The 17,700-nt window shown below is 52.8% G+C and overlaps 1 protein-coding gene across 1 annotated transcript in view; it reads right to left on the minus strand.

Annotated features, from left to right (window-relative positions):
• Positions 1-13,813, minus strand: part of SYT2 (synaptotagmin II) — a 50,326-nt gene extending 36,513 nt beyond the window's left edge. The window contains exon 1 of the mRNA XM_011931771.1: positions 13,654-13,813. The gene's annotated coding sequence lies outside the window, so the exon portion shown is untranslated. The remainder of the gene's footprint in view (positions 1-13,653) is intronic.
• Between the last annotated feature and the right edge of the window lie 3,887 nt (positions 13,814-17,700).

Raw genomic sequence — 17,700 nt, forward strand, 5'->3', positions numbered from 1 at the left:
GACAACACAAAGCCTGACTCCTGTCAAGTTCCTAAGACCTGATCCAGCCCAGACTCATGGAGAGCAGGTCTGCCCTTATGTATCTTGGGGAAAGCCTCCATTCCCTGTCCCAATGAGGCCATTCAAGAAGTTCTCCCCGCTCTCTAATCTAAACCCATCCAACTTACAAGGGATGATGTTCAGGGGGATTTGAGGTCAGGAGCAGCGTCACAGGAGACAGGCACTGGAAGGGAAACCTACATTTCTAGCCAATTCTGGATGTCTTCTTTAGGGAAGCCTGGGGAGGGGGGCAGATGAAATACAGTGGACTTCAAGACATGAGCCCATAGTTGATTCTGGGGGTGACCTTGCCCAAGAAACCTCATCTCTGGGGTTCTTGGTAAAATGATATTCAGGAAGAGGCTCTGGGGAAAGCTCCAGAAGCAGACATTTCTAAGGCCATTTCTAAAGTGGCCTTCCCTCTGCATACTCACAACTCACCCCCGATGACCAGGTGGGAAGTCTGTAGGGCAGTGAGCATCACTTGGTTGCTTGCTTGGGTATACACAGGCTGGCCACTCCCATGGCTCTTGGCAGAGGATACTGGGGCCAAACCATGAGGCCCTAACCTAACCATCAATCCGATACTGTGAGCAGGTCAGACTGGCTCTCCCTCCCAGTCAGGAAGGAGGCAAGAGGAGGAAGCGACAAGGGCACTAACAGTCAGGGTCCTTGTCTTACCTGGCAGGAAAGATGCTGACTGTGATATTGACTCAATGTGCTGCTTCCGGTCAGCCCCTGCCTGCCTCCCTGCACTGTGGATAGTCTGGTTGCAGGTGGTAGGGGGAAGGAGCTCCCACTTTTGACAACCCAGGGAAAGTATCACCTCAGTCTGTCTGGGGCTCATGGCCAGGGTTTCCCAGCTTGAAGGAGAGGTTCTCCTGCCCCCTTCTCTGCTTGTACAACTATAGACTGCATTCAGAAACAAGCCATCTCCCTTGCTAAAGAGCATTAGGAGATACAAAACCACCATCCTTTTTCCAGGTGAAATAAGGAAGAGAAAATGAGGAGGGCCATATTCAGCTCAGAGCCACCCAGAGTCCAAGTGGCCTCACTGGGAGAGCAGTCCACTGGGTCTGGTGTCATTGGGAGAAAGCCCAACATGCCAGGACCTCAGCCAGAAAGCCAGCATGTACTCCAGAGCAGGGGCAGGAAGAGGCCAACCTGTGCATCCACTATGCTCACTGGCTTTTTCAGACCATCATCCACCTCATTTGATTCCAGGACATCTTGGGAGAAGTGAGGAAGACAGGCATCCCTCTCCACATTTTTTAACAGGGACCACTGAGGTCCAAGAGATAGGGAAAACCTGCTCACCTGGGGCGATGTGCAGTAACTTAATAGTGGGTTCACTGGGTTGTAGATTCTCCTCATTAAAGCCAATCATATCCCTGCCTTGCCCACTCCCAGCTCTGCTGCTAAATTTATCTACAAAATGCCCGTCAGTTTTCAGAAACACCATAACAACACTCTTTATAGCACTTGATAGCGAAATCTTTATAGCACAATGTGTCAGGCACTGCCTATTCTTACAGCTATATGTAAACAGTCATACATCAAATCCTCACGCCAACCTGATGGCAAGCTATTTCATTTCCATTTTACAGATGAGGAAACTGAGGTAACAAGTGTTTAAATAACTTAGCCAAAGTCCCACAGATAAAAACCTGGAGGAGCTGACATTTGAATACAGACAACCTAGCCCTAGCATCTGAGGTTTAACCACTGCACAACGGTGCCAAGCACATACAAGTACAAGGCTCCACATATTCCAAGTCACACTAAGACATGGACTAGGGGCCGGGCAGATGGTTCACACCTGTAATCCCAGCACTTTTTGAAGGCTGAGATAGGAGGATTGCTTGAGCCCAGGAGTTCGAGCCCAGCCTGGGAAACATGGTGAAACTCTGTCTCTACCAAAAAAATTAAAAGTTAGCCCAGCATGGTGGTGGGCGCCTGTAGTCCCAGTTACTCGGGAGGCTGAGGCAGGAGAATGGCGTAAACCCGGGAGGCGGAGCTTGCAGTGAGCCGAGATCCCGCCACTCCACTCCAGCCTGGGCAACAGAACGAGACTCCGTCTCAAAAAAAAAAAAAAAGGGGGGGGAGAAACAAGACAGAAGGCGGCACCTGAGAAGGGGCCAGCTCCCGAGGGTCTGGACTCTGCAGTATTGCCACCACTAGGTAATCTGTGGGGCACACTGTTGCGGGGGTCTGAGGAAGCCACGTCTGGGCCCAGAAGGGAAACAGCCCAGTTCTGGCCTCCTGACTGGGGTGGGGGACTGTCAAGGGAAAAATGAGCCCAACCTAGCTCTCTGAGGTTCGTTAGAGAAAAAGGTGAATGTTGAAGACGTGTCAGGGCAGGCAGCTCATTAAGCCCACGGAGCTTAAAAATAGTGAGACACGCAGGCATTGGGGGATGGAGAGCTGGGGCTGAGACTCAGGCTCATCACACTGGAGGCAAGAACAGCAAACCTGGGAGAGACTGACTCTATAACCAGTGGAAGGAAGGCTGCATAGCCATCGCCGGATCTCTGGGTAAGCTTGGAGCACAGGCCTGCTGGAAATGTCAGACCCTGTTCTGTCGATGAGAAGACTAAGCCCAGAGGAGGGCGTTCCCAGGCGTTATCCAACAGGCTCGACTGTTCTCCATGCAGGGGAAGAGAGAAGACACAGAGACACAGAGCTGCCCCGGAGGAACCCAGAGCCCAGCTGCCCAGGGAGGCTCCACCTGATTTCCCTGGGGTCTGGGCACCCCCTTAAAAGCCCTTTATGCCATCTTTCCTTTCAGTCAAGTGACGCAGGCTTTGGGACCAGACAGCCTTTGCTCAAATCCTTCCACTGTTATCTCCTGGCTTGGTGGCCTTGGAGGCATTATTTCCCTGTCCTGGATGTGCTTCCTCTTCTATAAAACAGAGACACTACAAATTCCCACCACAGAGGGGTAAATGCACCATCCTGTATGTTATGTGCTTGGCACAGGACCTGGGGTGCAGAAGGCACGCTGACCGGTGGGATCCAGGAAGTAAGGAATATGGACTAAAGGGAGGGCCAAGGAAAAGTTTACAGGATGTGGCCTTGCAGTTGGAAGATGCAGACGCGCCTCGCTTGGTGCTGCCAGGTTGGGTTTGCAGAATGCAATGAATGCTCTTGCTGACCAAGGATGCGGAAAAGTGAACTGGGGAATCATGACCTAGGGGAAGCCACTAGGTCAAATACTGATCCCTATTTAAGTCAATTAACATACGCTGGGCACCCAGTGGCTGCCCAGCACTTTCCCATAAATGATCCCAAACCAGGATCTAGGTAGGCCAAGCCTCCAAAGGCGGCTGGGTAGATCAATGGAATGAGGGCTGCAGTGGCTCCAGAGGGAGCAGGACTCCAGAGAAGGGGAGCCGGGGAAGACTGAGGGGATGTGTAGGTGAGGTGGCTCTCTTCTGGCTGAGAGAATAGACAGTCCTCAGCCCACACCAAGGGCTCTATAACAGAAGGGAGGCCTAGGGTGGGTTCTCCCCTCTCCCTGTCTTCATCCCACTCAGCCCCTACCTGGCCTTGAGCACACTGGGTAGGAGAAGTGTTGCCGAGCACAGCAGTGACCTGAGGCCCTGGACACCCATCCCAGCTTAGCTCCCCAGGAGGCTCCGGTTGCTGAGGAAGAACATAGAACTTATATAGGATGGGAGAGCTGGAAGGAAACTTAGGATCAATTGTTCCAGCCTCTAAATGAACGCTGGGGAAACCCAGAGACAGAGAAAGGAAATTACTATCCCTTCCAAGCCAGTGAGAGAGCCAGAGCTAGAATCCAGGGCTCTTTCCATGATATTGCACCTCCCATCTCAGCCCTGTCTCTTAGGAAATGCCATGTTGAAGCTTTAGGTATTGGGGAAATTTAACTGAGGCTCAAAGGGACACAAATTCCCTAAAGCCACATGGTGAGTCAGACATCGAAATGCAAAGTGTCTGGTCCTTTCCTAGCATCCAACAAACTTTTCTTGGGCACCTACTACAGTCAGGCTGGGAGCACTTTCAGACATTCTCTCACTTAAACCTCCATGTGGGAGCAAGCTGGTGGCAGAGTGAAGGGCCAGAGGCCAGGGTCCAAATCCTGGTTGTCTTAGCTGAGTCTCCTTGGACAAGTCCCTTGATGTCCCTCAAATGATGCCTCCATTTCTTCACTTTTTAAGAAGGGGATACATAATAGTACCTACCTCATAGAGTATAGTGATAATTAAAGGAGATTATCCATACAAAATACTTAGAACAGAGCCTGATAATATAAATATACCATTTAAAAATAAGTATACCAGCCAGGCATGGTGGTTCATGCCTGTAATTCCAGCACTTTGGGAGGCCAAGGTGGGTGGATCACCTGATGTCGGGAGTTCGAGACCAGCCTGACCAACATGAAGAAACCCTGTCTCTACTAAAAATACAAAATTAGCTGGGCGTGGTGGCACATGTCTGTAATCCCAGTTACTTGGGAGGCTGAGGCAGGAGAATCGCTTGAACCTGGGAGGCAGAAGTTGTGGTGAGCCAAGATCATGCTATTGCACTCCAGCCTGGGCAACAAGAGTGAAACTCCATCTCAAAAAAAAAAAAAAAAAAAAAAAGTATGCCATTTGACAATCCTAGGCATATACCCAAGAGAAATGAAAACACATATCCTTATGAAAATCCTTCCACAAATGTTGATAGCAGCATTATTCAGAGTAGCTGAAAAATGGAATCAACTAAATGTCCATCAACTGATGAATGGAGAAATAAAACGCAGTATATCCACACAATGGAATGTTATTTGGAAATAAAAAGAAATAAAGTACCGATACATGCTTCAACGTGGCTAAACCTTGAAAGCATTATGTGAGTGAAGGAAGCCAGTCACAAAAGACCATGTATTATATAGTTCCATCTAAATAAAATATCCAGAAGGTGCAATTTCATAGAGACAGAAAGTAGATGATTAGTTGGCTAAGGCTGGGAGGAACAGAAGAATCAAGGGTGACTGCTAATATGTATGGAGTTCCTTTTTAGGGGTGAAAAAATGTTCTGAAATTAGATTGTGGTGATGGTTGTGCAATTCTGTGAATATATTAAAAACTATTGAATCGTGCACTTAAATGGGTGAATTGTATAGTATGTGAATTATATCTCAATAAAGCTGTTTTTAAAAAGTAAATATATATTTACTTTTATAAATAAGATAGTAAATCATATCCATTCTAATTTAATGACAAGGCTCAGAGCGAGTCAGCAACTTGCCCAAAGCCCCACGGCTAGTAGGCTGCAGGACCTGACTTTGGACTTTGTGTTGTTTGGACTCCTTGTCAGGAGTCCAGACAACACAAAGCCTGACTCCTGTCAAGTTCCTAAGACCTGATCCAGCCCAGACTCATGGAGAGCAGGTCTGCCCTTATGTATCTTGGGGAAAGCCTCCATTCCCTGTCCCAATGAGGCCATTCAAGAAGTTCTCCCCGCTCTCTAATCTAAACCCATCCAACTTACAAGGGATGATGTTCAGGGGGATTTGAGGTCAGGAGCAGCGTCACAGGAGACAGGCACTGGAAGGGAAACCTACATTTCTAGCCAATTCTGGATGTCTTCTTTAGGGAAGCCTGGGGAGGGGGGCAGATGAAATACAGTGGACTTCAAGACATGAGCCCATAGTTGATTCTGGGGGTGACCTTGCCCAAGAAACCTCATCTCTGGGGTTCTTGGTAAAATGATATTCAGGAAGAGGCTCTGGGGAAAGCTCCAGAAGCAGACATTTCTAAGGCCATTTCTAAAGTGGCCTTCCCTCTGCATACTCACAACTCACCCCCGATGACCAGGTGGGAAGTCTGTAGGGCAGTGAGCATCACTTGGTTGCTTGCTTGGGTATACACAGGCTGGCCACTCCCATGGCTCTTGGCAGAGGATACTGGGGCCAAACCATGAGGCCCTAACCTAACCATCAATCCGATACTGTGAGCAGGTCAGACTGGCTCTCCCTCCCAGTCAGGAAGGAGGCAAGAGGAGGAAGCGACAAGGGCACTAACAGTCAGGGTCCTTGTCTTACCTGGCAGGAAAGATGCTGACTGTGATATTGACTCAATGTGCTGCTTCCGGTCAGCCCCTGCCTGCCTCCCTGCACTGTGGATAGTCTGGTTGCAGGTGGTAGGGGGAAGGAGCTCCCACTTTTGACAACCCAGGGAAAGTATCACCTCAGTCTGTCTGGGGCTCATGGCCAGGGTTTCCCAGCTTGAAGGAGAGGTTCTCCTGCCCCCTTCTCTGCTTGTACAACTATAGACTGCATTCAGAAACAAGCCATCTCCCTTGCTAAAGAGCATTAGGAGATACAAAACCACCATCCTTTTTCCAGGTGAAATAAGGAAGAGAAAATGAGGAGGGCCATATTCAGCTCAGAGCCACCCAGAGTCCAAGTGGCCTCACTGGGAGAGCAGTCCACTGGGTCTGGTGTCATTGGGAGAAAGCCCAACATGCCAGGACCTCAGCCAGAAAGCCAGCATGTACTCCAGAGCAGGGGCAGGAAGAGGCCAACCTGTGCATCCACTATGCTCACTGGCTTTTTCAGACCATCATCCACCTCATTTGATTCCAGGACATCTTGGGAGAAGTGAGGAAGACAGGCATCCCTCTCCACATTTTTTAACAGGGACCACTGAGGTCCAAGAGATAGGGAAAACCTGCTCACCTGGGGCGATGTGCAGTAACTTAATAGTGGGTTCACTGGGTTGTAGATTCTCCTCATTAAAGCCAATCATATCCCTGCCTTGCCCACTCCCAGCTCTGCTGCTAAATTTATCTACAAAATGCCCGTCAGTTTTCAGAAACACCATAACAACACTCTTTATAGCACTTGATAGCGAAATCTTTATAGCACAATGTGTCAGGCACTGCCTATTCTTACAGCTATATGTAAACAGTCATACATCAAATCCTCACGCCAACCTGATGGCAAGCTATTTCATTTCCATTTTACAGATGAGGAAACTGAGGTAACAAGTGTTTAAATAACTTAGCCAAAGTCCCACAGATAAAAACCTGGAGGAGCTGACATTTGAATACAGACAACCTAGCCCTAGCATCTGAGGTTTAACCACTGCACAACGGTGCCAAGCACATACAAGTACAAGGCTCCACATATTCCAAGTCACACTAAGACATGGACTAGGGGCCGGGCAGATGGTTCACACCTGTAATCCCAGCACTTTTTGAAGGCTGAGATAGGAGGATTGCTTGAGCCCAGGAGTTCGAGCCCAGCCTGGGAAACATGGTGAAACTCTGTCTCTACCAAAAAAAAAAAAAAAACAAAGAAAAACCTCCCAAAACAAAAATTATCCAGGCATGGTGGTGCACACCTGTAGTCCAAGCTATGTGGGAGGCTGAGGTGGGAGGATCACCTGAGCCTCAGGAGGTGGAGGCTGCAGTGAGCCATGATCACACCACTGCACTCCAGCTTGGGCGACAGAGTGAGACCCTGTCTCAAAAAACCTGAAAACCAAACCAAAAACCATGGACTGGGGCACAGCTCAGGACAAAGTACGCATGCAGGAAGTCCACATAAGTCCAGGAGCTGGACTGTGCTCTCACCCAGGCACCATGTGCTGGGGGCGGGGACGGGGGACAGGCTGCAATCTGTCTCTGAGCAGCTGGCTGCCCTCAAGTCCCAGCCCAGCCGAGCAGGGGGGAGCAGGTTGAAGGCAGGCTTGGAGCTGGCAGGCTCGGTCTGCCCCGCTGTGAGCGGCAGCTTTGAGAGACTCTCCTGCCGGCTGCTCATAGGTGCTGCAGTATCTCTCCTGACTGTAGGGCTGGCTGGGCTAAGGCAAGGCCAAGGGCCCTCCTTGCCCCCTTTCACCCTCTGCCCCTCCCTCAGTGCCCGGGGCCAAACTAAGGGCTGAGGGGACGGGGGACAGGCTGCAATCTGTCTCTGAGCAGCCGGCTGCCCTCAAGTCCCAGCCCAGCCGAGCAGGGGGGAGCAGGTTGAAGGCAGGCTTGGAGCTGGCAGGCTCAGTCTGCCCCGCTGTGAGCGGCAGCTTTGAGAGACTCTCCTGCCGGCTGCTCATAGGTGCTGCAGTATCTCTCCTGACTGTAGGGCTGGCTGGGCTGAGGCAAGGCCAAGGGCCCTCCTTGCCCCCTTTCACCCTCTGCCCCTCCCTCAGTGCCCGGGGCCAAACTAAGGGCTGAGGAAGCTACTCTGGCTTTCTGGTCTCCAAGGACTGCCAGCCCTGATGATCAATTTGGTGGCTGTGGGACCACGTTTAGTCTTGGGTGGCAGCACTGACCTCCAGGAATGTCACTGTGGCCCCTTCAGGGACAGTTAACAAACCTGGCTCATTCCCAAGAGAGTAAGGAAGTCCAGTGGATCAGCTCTCACAGTTGTCTACCTAGCAGATTTGCCAACAGCGGGCAAGTCCCCCAGTAGGAAGTCCTTCCTTGTACCTCACATGAGCCCTTCCTGCTGCAGTATAGCCCCATTACCTTCTACTAGAAACCCTTCTGCTTCCAAATGCACCCTTTGTTAAATTGCTAAGCTATGATTCCATGAGCAACGCAGCCATCACAAAAGCCACTGAAGCAGACGGCAGCTGCTACAGGGTTCAAGAGTTCCACTCCAGCTGGGGAAAGGCTGTGGGCTCTGCCCCTCCTCTCTTCCCTCCCAGCCCCTCCCCAATCTCAGGACAGACAGAAAAGAGGAGCAGGATGTGGAGAAGAAAAATGGAAAGAAAACAAAACAAAGGCAGAAAAAAAAAAAATTCACAGCCTCTCTTGACCTGCCAAGGACTTTTTCCACATCTTTCCCTAGGCTCGGGGACCCAGATAAGGAAGCGAGCCTTTCTCACAGCTTCTGCAGCTTCTGCCTGAGAGACCCGCTCAATGGGCCATCTGCTCGGAGGCCTTTCTGCAAAAGCTTCAAAAGTTCCATTTCTCCAGGGAGCTGGAAGCTGGGGAGGTGTCAGCTCCAAACAATAAGGGAAATTTATTAGGGATCAGGGCTTCTGGGAGGATGGTGCCTGCGAATGGGGCCGGATGCACTCCGAGATACAAAGGGTTATTTAATGTGGAACATCCAAAGGCTCCTTTAGAAGTCAAATCCTCACAACCAAGGCCCTACACGCTGCAGTCTTCCTTTTCAGAATGACTCCCCACCACCCTACCCTGTTAGCCCCTACCCACCCCATCCCAAGTCAGACTTACTCCCTATCCTTTGCCATCGGGCAAATATTGACTTTCTTTCACTCAGCCTTGTCAATGGAAGTGAGACCACTGGGGCTGGCTATTGTCTCCCTCCTCTCTCCTCTCAGAGGGCAAAGCAGACTGTCAGCCTCAATAGCTCTGAGCAGGGGCCAACTGAGACAAGCTGAGAAAGCAAAGCGTGGTCTTGGAAGTAATATTTCTGTCTTTTGGTCTTTTGTCTTTCTGTCCTCCCTCCCTTCCCCAAGCCCATCTGGGTTTATTTTTTTCACATTTGGCTATCCTGCTGCCCTGTCTGGCTCAAGAGCAGCAGCGTGGCATAGCTGGCATAACTGAGAGGGCTCAGGCCTGGGAATGCAAGTGTCTGATACCGGGTCACCTTATGCTAGTTGTTTCATTTTCTTGGGCTTCCGTGTTCTATTCTGCAAAATGGGAAGGTTGGACCCCATGATTTCAGTATCTAGATCAGGAAGTTCCTTCCTATCAGGACTCATGTCCTTTCTGCTGCAGTCAAGGCATTTTACCTTGTGCTCTGATTTTAGAAAAGATGGAAAATAACTGCTTGGTGCTTAACAGGGAGGAAGGAAAGAGCGTTGGACTGATGGTCTACAAGGGCCAGCAAGCTCCATCGCTGGTGCTAACATGCTGTGTGGTCCTGGGCAAGGAGCTCCCCCTCTCTAAGCCTCAGTTTCCCCATAATCAAAACAGAGGGCTGGATGAGATGATCTCACAGTCCCTTTCAGTGCCTCATCCTGCCGTGCCACTCATCTAACACATCCCTGTGGAAGGCGATGTCCCCCCCTCCTTCAGCCTTTTCTCCAAGGCTGCTTCTCACAGGCTTTCCTCATGACTAACCTTGAATGGAGGGATGCCACGCTGCTGGCTCATGTTCCCTCATCATCAGGAGCCTTTTGTCAGCCACACTTCCCTCAGACTCATGCTTGCTTGGCCTTTGGCCTCTGTGGATGAGCTCTTCCTTTCTCCAGGCCCCATGACAAAGACCAAAGCATGCAAACTCCTGGAGCCTGAGGCCAGTGCACAGCAGGAGGACGACACAGAACACTGGGGCATTTGGGGGAGTGTGTGCATGGTGACAACTGCAGGACTGTGAACTGTATCCCTGCTCCTCTAACTTGAGCCCTCTCTGTGATAACATAGAACCTCAAAAGCCCATTCCTTCTACATTAGTCAATATCACACTAGGGACTTCCTATTCCAGGTTGGTAATATTCCCTTTTCACAGGCCAGATAATTGAGGCTCAGAGAGGTTGATAATTTGCCTGAATTCACAAAGATATTAAGAAGCAAGCCAAGATGGGAACCTAGATATATCTATCTGCAAAGCCTTTGCTTTTAAACCATCAGCACTCTTACTGAGAAAGTGAGGTCATCGCCTCTCCCCAAGCTGACTTACAGGACTGGAATCAAAGAGCAGAGAACACCCAAAGCCTGAACGACTCCAACAAACCTCCCACCTCACCCCACGCCACCCCACCCCTCCCCACCCAGCCTTGGCAAAGGCAGAGCCAGAAGGGCCGTGGATCAACAAGGCCAGAAGGACTTTGGGTCATCTAAATCAAGCTTTCACTTCACATATGAGAAAACTGAGGTCCACAGTGGCGTGTGACTTGCCTAAGGTCACACAGCAAGTCTAGGGTAAACCTCAGTCCCGGCCATGGGGTCCTGGGAATCCCCCTCCAGGTTGAGCCAGTCCCTTTGCCACTCCATCCACCTGGGTGTAGACATGCCTTCAGCCACTGAAGGGACATCCAGCCTTATCCCTCTCTGCTTCTCAGTTGGTCCATTTCTAGAAGGTTCAGGCAATGGAGTAAAAGGCCCATTTTGTCATAATCACAGAGGTATGGCAGAGAGTGGGGAAGGAAGAACCAAAGGAAAACTGGTGTGAGCTTATTGGAAAGTCAAGCAGTCTCTGTCTCCCATAGAGTTTCTACTGCAGAATGGTCCTAATGGTCAGAGACAGAGAGACAGAGAGACAGTGCTGACATTCCTATTCTGTAGCGGAGCTTTAAAGATGTTAGGGGAAGATCACACTGCAAGTCCACAATCTATCCCTGCTCCCCATGGCCACTGCTCACAGCTGCCCTGCCACCTGCTTGCTACACGGCTTGTATTATTATTAACAATAGCTACCACTCATTGAGAACTTAGACAGCTCAGCACTGGACCAAGTATTTACATATGCTTCTTGTTTAATCCTTATAAAAACCCTAAAATACCACCACTATTCTCATTTTGTTTTGACTACTTAGTAACTGAAGCTCAAAGATATAAAGTAATTTGCTCAAGGTCACACAGCCAATAACCAGTAGAGCCAAGGCCTCCTGGGGACTCCCTCCAGGGGTGTGCCGGGCTTTGAAATTCATACACAATATTTGTCTCAAGTTGTCTCAACTCTGGTGACAGAAGTGGGAGGGCAATGCATTGGAAATTCTGGAGTCCACCTGCTCCCATCACCCAGCCAAGCCCACTTCCTGCTACTCAGACACCAGCCCAGAACTGCAGCCACAAAACTGTGCTGTTGCAAGGGCCTGAGAAGTTATCTAGTTCTACCTTCTCAATGTACAGGGGAGGAAAGCAAGAAAGGGCCTTGCCCAAGGTCACACAAGGTCACACAAATTGGAGGCTGAGCCTGTGAATTAAACTCAGCTCTCTTGTCTCAAACTGGGACTCATCCACAACACCCTAATGCCCAGTAAGAAGCTATTGTCTCATCTCAACTGAAGACAGAACCAGAGTTCATCCCAAAGAGGAGTTAGATTAGACTTTCCTATGGCAAGGACTGTCACATTGCACAATGAGGGGCTCTAGGCTATGGCAGTGGAGATCTTTCTAAAACAAGAGGATTCCTTCAGATCTTCCTTATCTGAGGTGGATGCAGCCCTGTCTGGAGGTAGAGAGCAGACAGCATGACCTCGTGAGGCCCTTGACATCACCCTTTAACCTATGGTCATCTATCTGTCACAGCAAACCTTTCCCCAGGGAAGAATCTGTCCTCTGCAAAGAGGATGTGTAATGCTGGAAAGCCAGCCTTTCTCCCCATCAGCTGAATTCTGAGAATGGGGAGAGATGACCAATGAACAGGCTGAGGGTGTCACAGCCCTGCTACTTTGGGATGGGGGGTGCAGTAGGGGAGCTACAGTCTTCCCAGAGGCTAGGTCATTCTACCTATCTGCACCCCACCCCCATCCTTCCAGTGGGCGATACCTGCAGGGTGTTGGGGCTGGGAGAAACCTCAGATACCTTAAATTCCAAACTCCATTTTCCAGATGAAGATACTGAGACCCAGAGCGTGTCAGTGAGTTGCCCAAGGTCACAGGACAGGTCAGAATGGAAGCTTTCGGACTCTCCCTGGGGCGCTGGGTTCACAGTTCCACCTTGCCACCCCCTGCCCAGGAAGTGAGCACTGAATTCACTTAAGAAAGGCCAGTGACCAAAGGCAGCGATTCCCAGGTAGAGGCTCGGGCAGGCACGCCCATGAGCTTGTCCCCCGCGCACCCTCCCCCACCTCGTCCCCATTCCTGTCTTGGGCACCATGCGCCTCCATCATCTTGAGATTCAGAGAGGTGCAGCGGCTTGTCCAAGGTCACACTGCAAACTGAGTAGGGCGCTCGTTTCCACTGCCTAGCTGCCCCCTCCCATTGCCCACCCGGGTCTCTGCAAGCTTGCCAGGATCCCCGGGAGCCTGCTTCCTCCAATGCACAGAGCCGTGGTGCGTGTCAAAGTGTGGGAAAGTTCCTGGGAGAGGAAGGGGTGGAAAATGCAGCCGCGCATCCCAGCTCTGGACGGCTGCGGCAAGGCTGGGGGCTCAGAAAGGCAGCCAGCCCTGCGCACCGCGGATGCCTCTGGCACACCCCACTCTGCACCGGGGGCTCCCCAGTGTCGTGCAAGCGTGGTCTTCCAGCTCCTCAGCGAAGCAGGCGCGGCGGGGTCCCACGCGCCCCGCACCCACTTCTCCCCGCACGCCCACTTCATGCACCTCCCCACGCCCTTCCCACGGTTTCTCTGCGGCGAGGCGCCTTCGCTTCCCCGCAGGTCCCCGATCCCCGCGCTAAGACACCGCGGCTTCTCTTGCCTTCTCTCCGCGTTGGACCCTGGCTTTCCGAGGGGAGGAACAGGTTGGGGGCGAGGGGTTCCCGAGATAATTCAGGACACCTCCCCCGGATCTAGCCAGGTAATTCCGACGCCCATGGATTTCTGGATTACAGTTCCCACCAAGGGCTCAGTCCTATACTTAGTTTATCCCGCCGTGAGCGCCAAGCCCCAAAAGTCGGAGTGTCCCTGTTTGGCGACCCCGCGTCTGCCCGCGCCCCAGGCCCTAAGGGTGGCCACTGTCGGTCGAGGCGCGGCTTCGCTCGGGACTACTGGCTGCCCTCGTGGGGTGCCCTGCCTGGGGTTCCCTCTTACCCTGGGACGTTCCGGGCGAGTTCAGCCTGCGCTGGTGGAGAGGGCGGGGCGGGGACGCCTGGGGTCCTGAAGTCCAGGTCCCTCTTCCCACTTCCCCGCCGGCCCTGCCGCTGCGGCCCTCGCTCCCGCGATTCTCTCCCTCTCTCTCTTCTCTTTCTCTCTCTCTCTCTCTCTGCAGTAGTAACAACCTGATCCCGCTTCCCCCGCCCGCCAATTGAGATGCTCCTCACATCCGCCTGCACATAGCCCGTGCGGCCCCTCCAAGGGCGATCCCCGCAAACCGCGACGCAGGGCCCCCCGCCCCAGGCAATCCCCGCTGCGGGAGAGGCCGCCTCCGCGCGCCCACAACCCCCTTCTCCAGTCCGGACTGCCAGCGGAGGAGGAAACGGGCGACAGGGGAAGGGGAGGTGTGTGCGGGAGGGACTAGGCTGGGGGAGAGGGGTTTAAACTGGCGCGGTCCTACAGAAGTTTGGGGAGGGCGGGGCCGGCTCCGCGCCCCCGGAGCCCTACGGGACTCCCCCGATTCTGCGGAGGAGTCCCCGCCAGCTCCGTGCACTCCTGCGACACTCCCCACCCCACCCGCCAGCCCCGAGTTTACAGCCTCTCAGGTCCGGGGATTGGCTGGGGGGAGGGGACATCGGGGAGGGGACCCCCTGGCTGTAGGGAATGGCGTGCGGGCGGGAGTGGGAGGGAAACGATTTGCTTCAGGAGATACGGATGAAGGTTTCCCTGAGTCAAGGGAGAGAAGGGAGGGAGAAGAAGAGAGATGGAACAAAAGGCAGACGCTGGAGGGGAAGGGGAGCTGGGGAGTTCGCCCCGAGGACTCTGACAGCCCGCGGTCCCCAGCCTCAGTCTGTCCCAGAGGGTGAGGTCAAGGCTGGTGCCAGGGCTCTTCACGGGCCACCTGGAGAGGGGAGAAAGGGGGATGGAGGGGTACGGGGTTGGGGGAGATGAGGAAGAGCGTCTGCTGGCACAGGACCCTCTGCCTGCTCCCAGATAGGAACCCAGCAGAAGGGCTCTGCCATGGACCCAACACCTCCCACCTCCGCAGCTCTGCTTTTTCCCACTTGGGAAGGCGAGGCTGACACCCACTGTGAGCACCAGAAAGGGGCAGGGAGGACCCAGAGCCCGGGCGGCACTCCTGGCAGGCGGCACTCCTGTGCCTCAGTCTCACCCTTGGGCCGCACCCTCAGTCCCCTCAACCTCACCTCGGGGCCCCAGCTGGCCAGGTGGGATTTCTGCTGCTGTCTGGCCATTAACCACCCCTGACCTTCCCAGCTCCACCCTATCCTCGCCCTCTCCCCTCAACCTCTCCTTCACCCTCCATGCAGCTGCTTTCTGTTTGCCTTCTGCTCTGCACACTCAGGACCAGGACTCGAGCTTGGTGTTTGACCCAGGAGGTGACATTCCTCACCCCCCACCCCCCACCCCCCACACACAAAACTCCTGTGTGCATGTGTGTTGGGGGGACAGTCATTCAGGGCTTTCCAGGGCTTCTCATCCCTACAGAGTCTAGGGAACTGGGAAATTCCCAATACCCATAGTGAATCCCCCTTCCTCCCCTCCTCTAGGCATCCCCCGCCCCAGGACATAGACCTCACTCCCGAAGCCTGGGGCTGCAGTGTTGCAGCACCCGCTGCTCCTGGCTAGGCTGGAGCCTCTCTTCAGAATGGCAGCAGCTCGCTTGTCACAGACCCTGGACTGCAGAAAAGCTGATTCAGGGATTTCCGGGCTGCTGGTCCTGTGGAGGAGTGTGCATCTGCATACCTGGGTGTTGGGAAGGGTGTGTGCGTGTGTTCCTGTGTGGGCTGGGGGAGAGGACCCATGCCTGAGACCCTCTAGTCAGGTCTGCTGACCCCTCACTGTTCTTCAAATGGAAAAGGGGACCTGGGGTAAAGGGCTCAAGGTCAGATGCTCAGCAGGAGGGCACGGGGTTTTCCCCCAACTCTGGTACACTCCCGTAACCTACCCCCACCATGCCACCTCACACCGAGGAGGGGACCTGTCACCTGAGATGGGTGTGCAGACTGAAGAGCAGTACCTGCTGCTCCTCTTCGGTTTCTCTCTGGGGAGAGAAGTGCTTCTTTTGTGAAATCTCCCCCAAAGCTTCTTTTGCTAAGAGGGAGGGAGGATGGGACTGAAATTTCATTCAGCAGGCTGGATTCAGGTTTGACTTTGGGATTTCCTGATGCTAAGGGTCTGGGGCAGCATCCTGCTTGACAGGGAAAGCTTATGCCTTCACGATTGGAATGTAATGCTGCTTGGATGAAAAGGGATGGATGAAATGACCCCCAGGGTTCCTTCGGATAAAATGGACCAAGAGACACCTGAGCCTTACGCAAAGCTGCCTCCAGTAAAATAAAGTCTAATTACAGAAAATAAAGCAGTTCTCTAAGGTTATGTCTGCTCCTTCTGAAAATTCTGTGTTTAATGCCTATGCTGCCTCCAATGTGCCCTTTCCCCTCTTGGGCAGAAGTGGAATTCTGATGGCATGTGGAAGGATCGGGTGACATTTGCACAGGCAGCGGCTGGGCCAAAATGGGGGGGGATGGAAACACGGTGGGTCCCTGGAGAAAACACAGCTGCACTTCACTCGGAGCCCCCTCAGGCCTCAGAGGACCCTTCCCCTGATAGGGATGACAATGACAGCCTGACAGTCTTAATTTCACTTGATTCTTATTGACTTCCCCAGGAGGCAGCAGGGTGAGGAAGGGATAATTCTTCACTCCATTGAGGCACAGGGAGCCCCCAAAGGGTGGATGACTCACCCAAGGTCCTGACGTAGGTTAGGGCATGGAGCTGGGTCTTGTGAGTCTACATAGGCTGGGTGTATATCTCGAGCTCCGCCCTCCTCCCCAGGTGCTCCTTAGGTCCTGACTGTCCATCCTACCTTTTCAGGCTTCCTGCACCAGCATCTCTAGATGCAGCCCTTACCCACCTTCCAACTTCACCTGGCGCTGCCCACTTCCTCACTGTCTCCTTGCAGGGCCCAAAGGGCTATGCTCCTTCCTGCTGCAGAGCTTTTGTACGTGCTGTCCTCCACACCCCACTACACCAGGCCAACCCCCTCCATCCTGCCAGTCCCAGTTACCTGACCCCTCTCCCTGTGTGCCCTGTGCTTCTCCTCTGCAGCCCTCATCACACTTATCCTTCCTTGTTCCAGTCTCCCCCCAACACTAGACTGTAAGCTCCAGGAGGGCAAGGACCCTGCTCACCTAGCCTACTGGCCCAGAGTAGGCACTCAGTAAACACCTCAAATGCTGCATCCTCAAATCCTTGTGTTGCCTCTGTATGATGTATGACTACAGGCAAATTGCATAACTTCTCTTTGCCTCAACTTTCTCACCTGTGACATGGGGATTTTGATTATAAAACAGACTTTTTGTAAGGATTAATGGGATAATGTATATAAAGAGACTGGTGCAGTGCCATTCTTGGCATAGCAGTGTTGGCCTTGCTGGGGAAGACAGAAGGCTGAAGGAATAAGGGAAGGAGCCTCTTACTCCACCCTCAGCCTTCTCCCCCAGGGTTCTAACTATCCCTCCCTTCCCGGACCCCCAACTCTGTCTCCTCTGTAGCCTCCTCACCTCACTTAGTGGTCCCTGAAATCCTAACTTCTCCCTCTAGGCTTACTGGACAAGGTGGACAGCAGCTGAAGCCAGTTCGTCCCCACTGAGGCTTTGCCTCTCCAGGTCCGTAGCCCAAGCACAGGATTCTCTGCATTGTCCCTGGGTTGGCCTCAGGTGTCAGCACAAACCAACCCCAGGCCTAGAGTTGTGGTAGCAGGCACTGGCAGAACCACGGCGGCCAGGGTACGGTTGGGAGACTTTACCCTCCTTCATGATCTCTATCAGCATCCTCCCCAAAGTCACCTCCAAATAAGTCCACAGACTAAAATAACGGCCCCTTACCTCCCTTCCAATGAGATGGCAACTCCTAAACCCCTCCTCTACAGAAATGCTGGAGCTGCCCTGGAACTCTGGGCTCTAAGCCAGTGCTGCAGGATCAGGCTCCTGTTGCCCATATGTTTCCAGGGCCTGTAGAGGG

The sequence above is a fragment of the Colobus angolensis genome, unplaced genomic scaffold (genome assembly GCF_000951035.1).
Source record: "Colobus angolensis palliatus isolate OR3802 unplaced genomic scaffold, Cang.pa_1.0 Scaffold91, whole genome shotgun sequence".
Lineage (NCBI taxonomy): Eukaryota > Metazoa > Chordata > Mammalia > Primates > Cercopithecidae > Colobus > Colobus angolensis.